Source organism: Chlamydotis macqueenii, chromosome 10 (genome assembly GCF_036417535.1).
Source record: "Chlamydotis macqueenii isolate bChlMac1 chromosome 10, bChlMac1.mat, whole genome shotgun sequence".
In the NCBI taxonomy this organism is placed as follows: Eukaryota; Metazoa; Chordata; class Aves; order Otidiformes; family Otididae; genus Chlamydotis; species Chlamydotis macqueenii.
Genome location: NC_141565.1, coordinates 12542756 through 12555781, shown reverse-complemented (window position 1 = coordinate 12555781; position 13026 = coordinate 12542756). Strand labels below are relative to the sequence as shown.

The 13026-nt window shown below is 41.5% G+C and overlaps 1 protein-coding gene and 1 long non-coding RNA gene across 22 annotated transcripts in view; one reads left to right on the top strand and one right to left on the bottom strand.

Annotated features, from left to right (window-relative positions):
- Positions 1–13026, bottom strand: part of SLC6A6 (solute carrier family 6 member 6) — a 119749-nt gene that overhangs the window by 95006 nt on the left and 11717 nt on the right. For 6 of the 20 annotated variants that reach the window (XM_086755464.1, XM_086755465.1, XM_086755479.1 and 3 more), the window contains exons 2-3: positions 5533–5616; positions 921–996 (exon numbers count right to left, since the gene is read on the bottom strand). The exons of 5 other annotated variants lie outside the window; for them this stretch is intronic. The gene's annotated coding sequence lies outside the window, so the exon portion shown is untranslated. Of the gene's footprint in view, positions 1–7; positions 853–920; positions 997–5532; positions 5617–13026 lie in introns of those variants that run through there. 9 more of the 20 variants (XM_086755466.1, XM_086755468.1, XM_086755480.1 and 6 more) reach the window with 5 other exon arrangements.
- Positions 1345–3103, top strand: LOC147599539 (uncharacterized). 2 transcript variants are annotated; one of them, XR_015259544.1, is made up of 2 exons: positions 1345–2033; positions 2677–3103. It is a non-coding gene; the product is annotated as an uncharacterized LOC147599539 (long non-coding RNA). The 2 variants fall into 2 exon arrangements; XR_015259543.1 differs by having other exon boundaries at positions 2662–3103.

Here is a 13026-nt window from a genome sequence, read left to right as displayed (position 1 = left end):
ATCTCACCATGAGAGGCTTCCAGCTGCCTGCTCTGAGCCCCGTGTTTCACAGCACCACACTCCATCCTGCTCTGGGCCATCACACTATGGTCCAAACCCTGAGCCCTCTCCAGCCGCCCAGGGCCCATCCGCTAAGTCCCTTCCCTATAAATCCTCCTAAGAGCGTGCTCGGGTTATGAACTCTCTAGAACAAAAAGTGAAAAGCACTGAAGTGCCTGAAAATCGCCAGCCACATCGAAGGTGTTAGAGCAAATGATATTCATAATAAGAACAGCAATGATAATTGTAGCAATAATTAAATCATTTGTTGCTGTTATTATTCCTTCTCCTATTCCTACAATATTTAACAAATACAGGCTCCAAACAGTTCCTCATCCTGAAGAAACACCTTCAGGTGAGACAGAGTGTAAAGAAAAGAGAAAATAGTTTTGTGTTACTACAGACACACATATAGCTAATATTGCAACATATTATTAGACAGTGATTTACATCAAATTATTTTCCTGAAATTTCTAAGCTTTAAAGTTGCTTTTCAGCTTATAGCATAATGATAGTATACAGCTAAATACCTGAAATTTGTTTATATACCAATAAGATTATTTTCTTCTTTTCTTTTTTTGGCTTGACAAATAAAATATTTTTAAAAGCCTGTACATGAGAAGGACCATCTTCCAGGGGAAAACACAGCAGAATCATCACCAAATACAAAGAAGAATTTCATTCTCCTATAAATCATTTCTTTTTGGTATGTTTTCTTCATATTTAGTAGCTGGATGCAATTCCCTCTATATGTAGTAATCCTGTGTTATTACAATTCCAGCATGATATATGTTTATTTGAAGTCTAACAAGATCATGAATCAGGAAATAGCATTGCACTTTGTATTATGTATTTATTTATTGTGTTAGGATGAAATTTACCTGGGTCCAGAGAACAAAATTAGGCTGTTACAGACCTTGGTTTCATATAAGTTATTTTCCTCTCAGTGCCTATGCCCTGTGGACAGAAATTTATTTCACTGGTACTGAATGAGAATTCTCCCATTCCTTCACTGCCTCCAGGTATGATTTTTCTATAGCTTTCCTCCTGCTTCCAATTTTGGATGCATTACTTGAATGCTTGAAAACATGAAATATAACACCAGCAATCGCAGAGCAAGAAAGTCTGTAGTTTGTAGGGAATATTTTTTTTTGTTTCTATTCAATCCTTTTGTAATTAAAAAAAATCCTACTCAGTAATTTGAGGTCTTCAGTGACATCATCATACTTCTGATCTTAAACTTTCGGTTGAAGTTTAGGGGTTGGTTGGCCATTAAAAAGGACTGTTTTGCAGACAGTTCTCTGAAGCATGTCATACTCTGAGCAATAAAAGACTACTATAATGGAACGTGTACCAATAAATGTAACTATGATTGTGGAAAATGACATTACAAAAGATAAGAGCTCAATGTATTTAATAATACAACAGCAATGATCTTTAATAATACTAAAAATATCAGTGAAAAACATTATGAAAACTTTGTTAAATGTCTAAACATGTTCCAATTGCTGTATTTGATAACTTTGCAAGAATTTAAGTCTCAGACTTGGAATCTCCATGAGATTAAATAATATTCATACACAAAATGCAGGAGAGAAGTTAAATGAAGAAATTGCAAGTTTATCTCACATAGAAAAGTTTTAAAATCATTAAGCAAGTAAAAGTTTATTCAATGATTTGGCTAAGACTCAGCAAGGATTTCACAACACTATCAGTAGGGTGTTGAAATATTAAAAAAAAAAACAACAAACCCAGAACCAGCAACCACATGCTTACTTTTCAGAGAAGTACTCATTTCAGAAACACTCTCAAGTATTTCTTAGATAAGGAGCTGTTTATCAGCATGTGTGTACGTTCTTCCTGGAATCAAGGTCCATGGCAGTTTTTTTTTTTCACTTACACCAACATTCTCTCCGTGTTTTGTGATTTTCCCTCACTCAAGCACCAGGAACACAAGAAAATTGGAAGTAACAAGCCTATACAGTTATAAAGAGGTATGACAGAAATATTGTTTATATTTGCCCAGCTATTTGAGCTAAGTAGAGAGCACCAGAGTGTAAGGAGTTGACCAGCAGTAACTTCTGTCACTTTTTCTTGTGCATAGAGAAGAAAAAAAAAAAAAAAAAAAAAACCAAAAAAACTCTCTTATTAACATGGATGGATAGGAATATGTCAAAGCAGGAGCACAAGAAAAGGTAGTTCATGCAACTGCTGATACAATAGAAAACTGGAGAGTTCTGAAATAAAACAAACAAAATTGAGGTGCAACCTATGTAAAGACAATGAAAAATGTGCTCTGGACATGCAGTAAAACCCTGCTGTGATTGTATTCATCATGTAGTATTGTTTGAAACAGAATATTTCTGAATTTCTCCTCCATGATGTGTCTTTTTTTAGGAGTAGTCTGGCCGTCTAGGAAATATTTCACCCTACCTTCCAGCACACACAGAAGCTTAAAAACAATGTAAATGCAAGTACTTGCTGATGCCAAACACTTTGTTTGCCAAGAAGAAATTATGCATTTTGTATCAAGTTTACATTATAACCAAGATTAATTTTTGTATTGTCTCTGGCAACTCTAACAAAAACACCTCCTAATGAAACACAACATGTAACTCACAGGTTTTGTATGTGCAGGGAAACTTCTCTCAACAGCTGACTGAGAAATGTTCGCACAAGACAAGCTGCGCTGTAACCTGCTTTTAATCTAACTGCCAGATATTATAGAGGTAATGCCCTGGGAGACAGCACCAGGCTTTTGAAGAAGGAGCTACCTAGTGATAAAGATCTTGTGGAAAACCAGAACTTTTTAAACAAAAACAATCAAGGAGTATACCCTAAATTCTCTTAGGAGAAGAGAAACATCTCACCATCGTAGTGTTAGGCAACCATCATACAGTAAGAACTCAGGTCAAGTCTCAAGTGGTGGATCACGGGATGAATTATATCGTAAGGTCGCTTGGTGCAACTGCACAGATTGACTGGTCACAAACACGCCTCCAACTTCTGTATCTAGGTCTGTTCTCTTCCTTGGTAAAATAAATCGACCTCCATAAAAAAGCAACCACTTGATATATCTACATTTGTATAAGTAGATTCATCAATATTCAAAACCATCTACTATAAATGCAAAGATTAGTTCTGGGAACAAAACAGGCATCATCAAAACACAAAGCTAAAAAGAAATAAAGTGAATAAAAGAAAAGGGGCAGTTGACAAGTGGTAAAGAAATAGCGATAAAATGCTTGTGAATATCCATTCTCAGATGGATCTTCCCTTGTGTCCCATTTTAGTTACTTTTGAGAAAAGCTGTGTGACTAAGAATTTCCTCATGGCTGTCATTTTCGAGACACACTACGTGCACCCTTTGAGTCTTGTCAAATCCTACCACAGCAAAACTTTTTGATTAGAAGTAAATTCCACTGACTTTGAATAATGCAGCAGACTCTCCTTCCACCAACCAAATAACATTTTTCCGACTCAAATGTAGGTTATAACGCATAAGTCATTAAGCATGACTGAGCTGACCAATCATGCCATGTGAACATGGACTCATCACCACTAAGTGATGTCAAAAAAAAATAACCACATCAAGAAAACCAAAAGCTTAAAATTTGGAACAGCATGGAGACTGAAAAACTTCAGTTTCTACACAAGCAATTTGTCAAAAGAAAAAAACACTAAACTTGACAAGGAAAATCTTTTGCTGAAAATTACATGGTTGGTTATACGATTACATTGCTGTTGTGTTCCTCTGCTCCTCTTTTTCCTCCTGAGTTTCTATCTAGGAAATATTTCTAGAACTTGCTGGTTCAGTTACCTCTTTCAGTGCCTTGTCATTCAGAGGTTCCAGCAACAAAGCCTTATTATTATAAATACTTCAGCTATAACATTTCTAAGGAAATTAGACCAAGTATCATCATCTCCTGCTGACTCTCACCTAGTAATTTTAAATTTTCTAGTGTGGGAGAAGGCTCTGAGGTCAAAACACTAATTTCGTTATTTCATTAAAAGCAAAAGAAGAAAATTAGGATAAAAATTCCAAAGCCTGGGAAGGGAAATCAGAAAACAGCACGACATGAGAGGATGAAAACCAGCACTACATTGATGATGCTGGAAAATCCCAAGTCAACGTACATCACAAATTTTATTTAGGTACAATGAGATCATAAACAGTACATTTAGGTTAAAAAAAAAAAACCAAACAAAACATGTCTACAGTCTGTGCAATCCTTCTCATTCATCCTTGTACTTGAATAACAGCCCATTTCTGAGCTTACAGTCACGCAAGTTCTCCTCACTCACACGTAAAGTTACATTGGCTTCCAGAAGATTACTTTTGGGCACAGCCAGCACAACCCCTGAACATTACCCTTCTGGCCTTCAAACTTGTCCTATCTAGTATTTAGATACTAGCTGCTAGCTACTATCTAGAAATGAGCAGTTCTGATGTAACCAAGGTATTTCATCATCTCACAGAAGTAGATGCAATGAGGCAGTGGTAGCACGAGAGATGCTCTGTCATTCTCTTGCACTCAGTGTTGTTTTTACAAAATAACATAGTATGAAAGATAATATTCAGCCTCCTGGACACATCAATCACATACTAATACAGGATCATTAAAGTTGAAAGTAATTTTCCCTGGTCCCCCAGAGAATTCTAACACTATAGAAAAGGCTGAATGAAGCCATGCTGAGTCCTGTGCGGAGCCCAGATGCAAACCAGCAGTGATGTACGATTTGCCTGGAGTTTGAACTGAGCCCTCCGCATTGTTCTGAGAGCTCACCATTAAAAGAAGAATAAATGTTAGCAATAAAAAGTCCAAGAGAAGGAACATCTGAGAGCCTAGTCTAAAGATCTGCAAGGGGTCTCATAAATATATAGTAAACATCCTCGCTGATGGATTCCCCAGAGGAGAAAAATTCTACATTATCCACAAAGCACATTTTTTACAAACCACTTCTTTCTGTCTGGGCACAAAGTAGTGAAGCAGAGCGTTTAACATATAACTTGTAAAACTCAAAGTTTAAAGCCAAGGAAAACAATCAAGATTAGAGCTGATCACCAAAATCATATTTCCCTTCACATAGGGGGAGATTTTTTTTTCTCTTTTTATTTCTTTTTACTCTTATAATTTGTTGATGAACCAACAAATGAGACTCTTAGCTGTCAGTGTGTCACATATCATGGATTTGGGTACACAAAAATAAATTAAGCAGTATGAGCTTGAAGCTTGTCAACACTACAGGCAACTGCTGTGGGTTTTGCCACCCCATGTATTGGTAAAAGATTATGGTGTTTGCTGTAGATTCATACTCTGGTGCCCTAAGCTTTAAAGAATGCAGTAGGTCCTGACAATTTTTGTTGGCTCAGGTCCCTCATACATGGGCTGTGTGTGACCAAGAGTAGCTTCTCATGAAGAACACAGCAGAAAATTGAGTGCACTCTGCCAAAAAGCCCCCGGGATGCAGAGTTTGTTGGCACATCCCTACCTTCAAGCAAGCAGCCAGTGGGGGAGTATCTTAGAGTTATTTGGCTCCAGGCAAAAACAGCATAGGTCTCTTCTAAGGCAGAGTCTAAAAGCAAAGTTAGAGAGGGTATGACTGATAAATACAAAAAGGGAAGACAGGAGAAACACAAACCAAAAAATATGCACAGATAGAATGGGAATTTCACTCTGTTACCAATAGCATTCGCGTATAGAAAAATCTGTTCCGTCTCCAGGCATTCAGCCCTGGGTGGGGAAACAGCTGGTGCTCCAGGCTACAGTGGGGTCCATCCTTTATCCAGCTGGTCAGATACCAGCTGAGGGACTCCCATAAGCACAACACAGCTCTGACAACAAGGACTTGCAAATCAAGGTGTGCCTTTAGCTGCCAAAACTCCTGCTGCCCTCACATCTACTCCTTGTCTTCTTCTACTCCACAGCAGAAGAGGACATGGATGAAACACGACTAGGCTGGTCACGGACTACCTCCTGGGGTCCATCATGTCAAGACTCTATATTCTGCAGCTGAAGTGAGATCGTATTTCAGAAAAGGAAAAGAAAACATGAAATTAAGAGAAAAAAAATCTGACATAAAAGACAGAACAGCTAAAGGAAAAGAAATGGCAACAAACAAGCTCTGCAGTCAATGAAAGGGTAAAATCTTAGCCCTACTGAAGTCAGTGGGATGTCTGCCAGAATGCTGTAGACAGCTTGTTTTATCCAGGATTTTTAATTAGTGATTAAATGATTCAATGGCAAGTGGGCTGTTTTAAGAAGGAAAAAATCATAGAATAGCTCCAGCATGCCTCTCCCTGCCCCACCTACCCCTTGGGAGGTACAGATCATACACAGCTTTTTTTTTTTGTGGGAGACTTGACAGGTATTTCATTGAACCTTAGTTGAAATCTGTATTTTCCCAGGCCCTGCCTCCTTCCCCAGTTTGGGGATGAAGATAGGAAACACCTGCTAATGACACGAGAGACAGAGCAAATAGCAAAAGTCATGTGTTAGCAGCAAGCACACTGGAAGCCTGGCCTCTCCAGTACAGACACAGTCTATCTGATGGTAAATAGTATACATTAAGAAATAGGATGCTGCTTTCATTTAATTGACATACATTTGAATGGATTTGAATTATTCTGGAGTGACATCCACACAACTAAATAAGGCATCTTGCCACCCTATGGCACAAGTCACTTGGTTAAAAGCCTCATGACCCAAGTGATCTATTCACACTGCGCACTTCTCTCATTCTGCTTGATTTTGCTGCTTTTAAGTCTCCTCCTGCTTTTTCCTCTCCAAAGTACGTTGGTTTCTATGGAAACAAAACACGTCATCGGAATGGACAGAACTTGGTGACATCCCCCATTGCAGTCAGAAAATGCAATTTAAATATGTATTTTGCAATTTCTAACATGAGCTGAGGAAGGCGACGGGCGATTATCCCGCGCATGTGTGTGTACATGTGTTTGCGCGGGCAGCTGCCCGTGCACGCACGCACTCCCTCTCGCCACGCGATTCACACACATGCAATGCCACTGGCTTCCCAGGACAGCACACAGCAGAAGGCTCAGCAGAATCCATCCCATCCTATTCTGCTTTAATATAGCTGAAAATTGCTTTGACAGCTGAATAGCTTCTTTGTTTATAACTCATTCTTAGCTGACTCTGCTGCATTATGTAGCTTTGTAAAGAGATTACTTTGTCAAGAACCGAACATATATGGTCTGAGCATGAACAATTCAGCATGACGAACTGCATTCATTCTATGTGACGTACAGGGCTGCAATCCTTCTGCCTTTAGCACGTCTGCTTCTCTGTGGGTTTTGTTTTCTGATTCTAAGTGTTTTTTTAATTTTCTCAGGGTCTTTGGGATTATCTTCTTTACCCTTTGCTGGAGAGATGCAGAAATTTTTCAATACGTCAAATTTCAGTACACTGTATCTTGCCCTAAACGTTGTACTGAACCAAATCTTTGGCTGCGTATAACAGGAGACCATTATTATCCAGTTAGCTAATTATCTACCTACAAATATCTTATTCCTGCCCTAAATTGCCGCAGTTTTTTTTTTTCATATTTGAACTAGTATTTCAACACAGCGGTGCCCCAGCAAAGGCTTAGAAAATTGACCCCACTATAGGGAACGCCATATAGAACATATACAGCTTCTTACCTTATCCCTTCATCCCCAGCCCTAAAAGCAATCCTAAGCAGGCAAATCTCCATCTACACGACTTCAGTACAGCGGCATATGGGCAGCACGTCTTTACGAAGCTTTATCAAAAATACTAAAGCAAAACCAGTCCGCAGAGCATTACTGGCATTGTCAGGGCCTTGCACTGTGTGCTGAGCAAGGTTTGCAGGCTCTGCTGGCCATCGCCTTTAAAGGCACTTGAGTTGACTGCAGTGGTGGTCTCTTATCACCATTGCAGTTTCTACTTCTAGCCATGGTTTGCTTAGAAATTACGTTATTCAGGTTCACTTTGTGCCCTGCCTGGAGGCACAATACAGACTCAGGGCGTTTTTCTGTGTTTTCTCCTGGCTTTTTCCTCTCTCCCTCCCTCAGTTTTTTAAATAAACACCACTAATTCTGATAGGTAGATGATATGCTCCAGTATAAAGGTGACTAAGAACATTAGTTGTCCTAACAACAAAATTCATACCAACTTTGTAGTAGGCATTACATTGATCTTTGGTGGGCTGGAGACTGAAAGCTTTACTTAAAGACATCATTGGACATTTTTCTTGTGCGGGATGCACAGTTGCGCCTTCAGGCATCTTGCATTTCAAGAGTTTTTGCTCAGCCCATAAACTAGCAGAACTCCAGTTTATGTTACACCCTGCCTTCTGCACTTTGTGGTATTTTACCACTTCTGAAAATCCTATCCTTCTCTAAAAACAAAGGGGAAGTTGGTCAGACAGACAAATCCCTCCTTATCTCTTAGTCATAACCACGATCCATGTCAGATGATTTAAAGAGCTTCGTACATATTTACCTTAAAAAAAAAAAAAAAAAAAAAAAAGAGAGAGAGACAAGAAAAAACTTCTTTGCATATCACTGAAAACAGAAGCTGCAGAAAGATTCCTCATAACCTTATTTGCTCCCACTCATATTCCTGAGGTGCACGTATTTCACAAGAGTTGGCACACTATGTGCTAATTTGTTGAAAATATATCTACATATATATTTCAAATTTAACATCTATGTGGACCAGTGTCTTTTGACTAATGAATTCCTTATCTTCCACCTCTTCAGCAAATGATTGACTGCTATCTACCACTGACCAAAAAATTGCTACTAACCATGCAATGTTCAGGTAAATGATGAAAGGCCGCACAGGCGGTTTAGAAACAATTTTTCTTGTTGTACTGGGAGTTTTCAGATTTAGCAAGAAGTCATGAGATCTTCAGCGAGTCAGTAAATTTCCACAGACAGTTTCTGTTCTTCACCCCCCCTTGCGGCAAACCTGTCTGAACCACCAAACATGTCTCAATCGGTCTGCGACCTGCTCTGCCGCAGGAACCCTTGGAAATCCCAGGCCAGCAGACACCAGAGGTATCAGGTTATGGTAGGTGCCAGTAAAGGCAGCAGTGATTTGCACTGTCACTGACTGCGTGCACTGGTGGGAAAGGGGTAAAGCCAATTGGATGAAATACACCAAAAGCATTGCACAAAAAAAAGAGTGTGAAAGCGAGAAAAGGATAGTCATGGTTCACAGAGGAGACATCCATGGGTCAGACTGCAATGACATGAGAAAACATGAGCGCTTATTAAAGGCCGCTTTTCTAAAAAGCTCCTTAAATTTTGTGCCCTGACAACAGGTCAGTGCATAATGCCTTTTTGATTAAAGGAGTAACTCTGATTAGGTGCCTCTATTTGGAGAAACACAAATGTTTTGAACACATTATCAGTCAAGAAATGATGAATAAAATTCAGAGGAGTGTGCTGCAATTTAAGGAGGCAAATAACAATATAGCAGAATCGGGCAAATCCAGCCATCAGTGAAATGCTGAATTTACTCCATTGGGTGTAATGGCCTCGTTGTGTTTTCCCTCCGGGACTGTGCCAGGGAATATGTTAGACAGTGGACTCCAGGCTTGGGCCACTTCTCACTCCCCTTTGGCTCACCAAGGCTCAGATGGTTGACTTGCATCAAGCTCCTCATAGGTATGAGAATGCATTACCAGGAAGGAGATCTTGTATGCTGTGGTTTCCAGAAAGACAACTAAAAATGCAAGGTCTATTGCTATTAGAAGATGAATACATTCCTTGTTCAGAGCGCTTTCAGCTTTTCATACTCCTCGGAAAAGCGGGCATGGTGGGAGCAGAACCACAGGCCCAGCTCTCTGTGCCTGTATGCTGATAAAGGCAACGGTGCTGGGCATGAGCATAGAATTGGGCTTAGCAGATCAGACCACTATGGATCAAAGCATTTAACACTACACCTGTAGAGCGGAATAACTCATGGAAGTCCAAGACTATTGCAAATGGATCTTCAGCATCAACAACAAATTTTTCGTGAAGACTGGCAAACCTGCTGTAGATCTCAGCCAAACAGTTTCAAAAGAAACTTTGGAAATCCCAAACCAGAAAGAATCACCCCAAAGCAGCTCTAATGTGTTTTCCTTTGATGAGAAGAGATAGGAGTAGGTGCAAGAATTTCCTCATTTTCTTGTCTCAGGGACACGATTGTGTGAAATCACACTGCCTAACAGCCTGGCTCAGCCATCTATGGGGTGTTTCAAGTCCTCCCTCAGCAGGGAAAGAGTTCACCTGAAAAAGAAGCAATAGGGAAGGAATCCCCGACAGCCGCTGCCCTAGCCTGAATGCTGCAAGGCTCTTCCAGTCCTTCTCTGTAAACAGGAATTGCCTTTAGACCCTTAAAAAAACCATGTACTGTATCATTCTGGAATGGTGTTGATCTCTCTGTCGTGGAGGTCGAAGCAAGCTTTCTATTATAAGCTCTGTGAAACACACCTCCTTCCCAGCCACTCACTTGCACGGAACAAAATCCAGTCAGCCAAAATGGTTTGTGCGTAACAGGATGCCAGAGCAAGCCCTTGAGGCAATGAGAGTGAAGCATTTTGGAGCTGAGACCTCCAAGCTGGAGGCTGAGCCCTCGGTGAGGCAATACTGGCTCAATGCCATAGCCAAGGGAACAGAAGAGACAGCTTTCTCTTTGCTTCCTTGCAAAGGACCATGGTCTTCATGGACAATTCCAGCTAGAGAAGGTACTGCCTCACCTCCCACTGAAGGTCCTTGCCACAGTGCTCCCCAGCAGCAACCGCACCCCTTGCTTGCCCCTGCCATGCTTTCACCTTCCCTAGCACCTTTGGAACAGCCCTTTTTCATCCATCTTGATAGCTCTTACAACAGCTAGAGCCTGGGTAAGACTGGGCCTTATGGTTTCAAATGACAGCATCCCAACCTTGGGAGTTGTGTTTGCTGGAGCAATGACTGACACATCGCAAAGCACAAACACCGATACTCGGGGTGTGGTAAGCTGGAGGTTAGCTGAGGACCCTCAGCCTCCCTTTATCACATTTTCTGTGTATTTTCTTAGGGGTCTAGAGTGCACATTGGCTTTGCTGATAAACTTATCAGTAGCAGAGTGAAACATCCGTTTCTTTTGCACTGTTTACACAGAGCCTGTTTCTCCAGTAGGTAAGTTGGGACCGAGTGAATAGGGTGAACTCTGCTTTTTCTTCCATCCCCCATGAATGTTGTTGCTAGTAGTGTGTGCTCTGTGTTAGAAGACAAGGGAGAGATGCTGCATCAGGGGCCAGCCATTCCCCACCCTGGAGGTCTTCACCTCCATGCTGGAGGTCCTCTAATCCTATACATCAGTCCCAGCCCCAACCCAGCCCCTAGAGATCAACCCCTACAGATGAGGAAAGGCTGTGGCACAGTATGTGAACACCGATTACATCTCCAAACAGGAGGAACACACAATCGGTGGGATCCGCCTGCTTTCTAGCCCCTTTGTGCTCAGGGGCAGAAATACAAATAAGCCTCAATGTCTTTTTCCTGCTTATATGAAATGAGATCCGTTTTTCAATAGCAGGCCCTAGCAGATAAGTATTCCCTATTCTCCGTATTTATTTTTTGGGAGGGAAAGCCTTTCACTGGCTCCCATGACACTCCCCGCCAGCACTCAGGAGATGCAGTGGGGCGGCAGGTATAGCTGCAGTTCAGGGATGCTCCTACACCCGCTGAAAGCTGGTGTTGCCATGCCAACCCCACACAGCCTGTGCACAGGCAGCCCAGGGCACAGCAGCCTGCCACAGGGCCCGTGCTTTTGCAGACAGATTAGTCCCCAGGACCCTCCAGAGGAGGATTTGGTTGAAGCTTCATGCCAGGACCTGTAGGACAGGTGATGGTGTCCCTGTGCACTCTCAGCTCAGCTGCTCATCTCCCCCCATCCAGCCCACATTCTCAGGTTCCCTTGGAGAGAACAGGACTATAAACTTTACGAGTGAGTTTTCCTCCTAAATTAATTACATAACACAACCACTGGTAATAGCTCATGTTGTTTCAGAAGGACCACAGAGACAGAAGCGGGTAGGAACAGCAACAATCCTCCCAACAAGCCCAGGCACCCCCAGCAGTAGCCGCACCCACCCTTCACCCGCTCAGCATGTAACGTCCTGCGCCATGCGAGACAGCAACCCAGAGCCCATCTAAAGCAAAACACACAGGACACAAACAATTCTCTTTCCTCTGCTTCAACTCCCCAAAAGGGATATTTTAAAAACTGTTCTTTCTGAAAATTTGTCACTGAAAAGTGACAAATCCAGCTCTGTGCAAAGCCACCAGAGGTGGATGGCCCTGCAAACAGCTCATAGGATGAGGATCCAGGTTTGAACTTTATTGTCTTATTGCACTTGGAGAATTTCCCAGGTAATTTCCTGGGTATTTTCTAGGTTACTTCCCTATTGCTCTCTGGGTAAGCCAGGTCAAACTGCTTGCCTTGTCTCAACCTTGCTTTGTCAATATATAAAATGAAGGCAGTGGGACAAGTTGTCCCCTGTTTTTTCTCCATGTAATTCAACCTTATGAAGAGGCCATACAAAGCCCCTTCTCCTTCATCAGAGCCAGGAAGGCCTTTGAAATCCCCAAATTCACAACAGCTGAGAAGTGCTGCATGTTGCTATAGGCAGCTCAAGAGGAGTTTGTGTGAAATGCAACTAGACTGATTAAAAGAAAGATGTGTGTGGTGTTGGGTAGCTTTTTGTCCCCATGAGAAAAAAAAAAAGTGTATCATCTGTAATTGTTTTTTCTTCATCAGCCTGCCAGCTAAAGTAGGAATACCTTTACAGATTACATCATCTGAAATCTTGAAGTGTCGTAGGAACAAAGAGATTCCACCACCCATGGTGCTGCATCCCAGATCCAGCTCTTCCCCCCCCGAGATCCTGCAGCACACCTCAGCCTCATTGGCTGCCACTCCGCACACACCATTCATTCACGCGTGCTGACCTTCTCAAAAGCTGAGC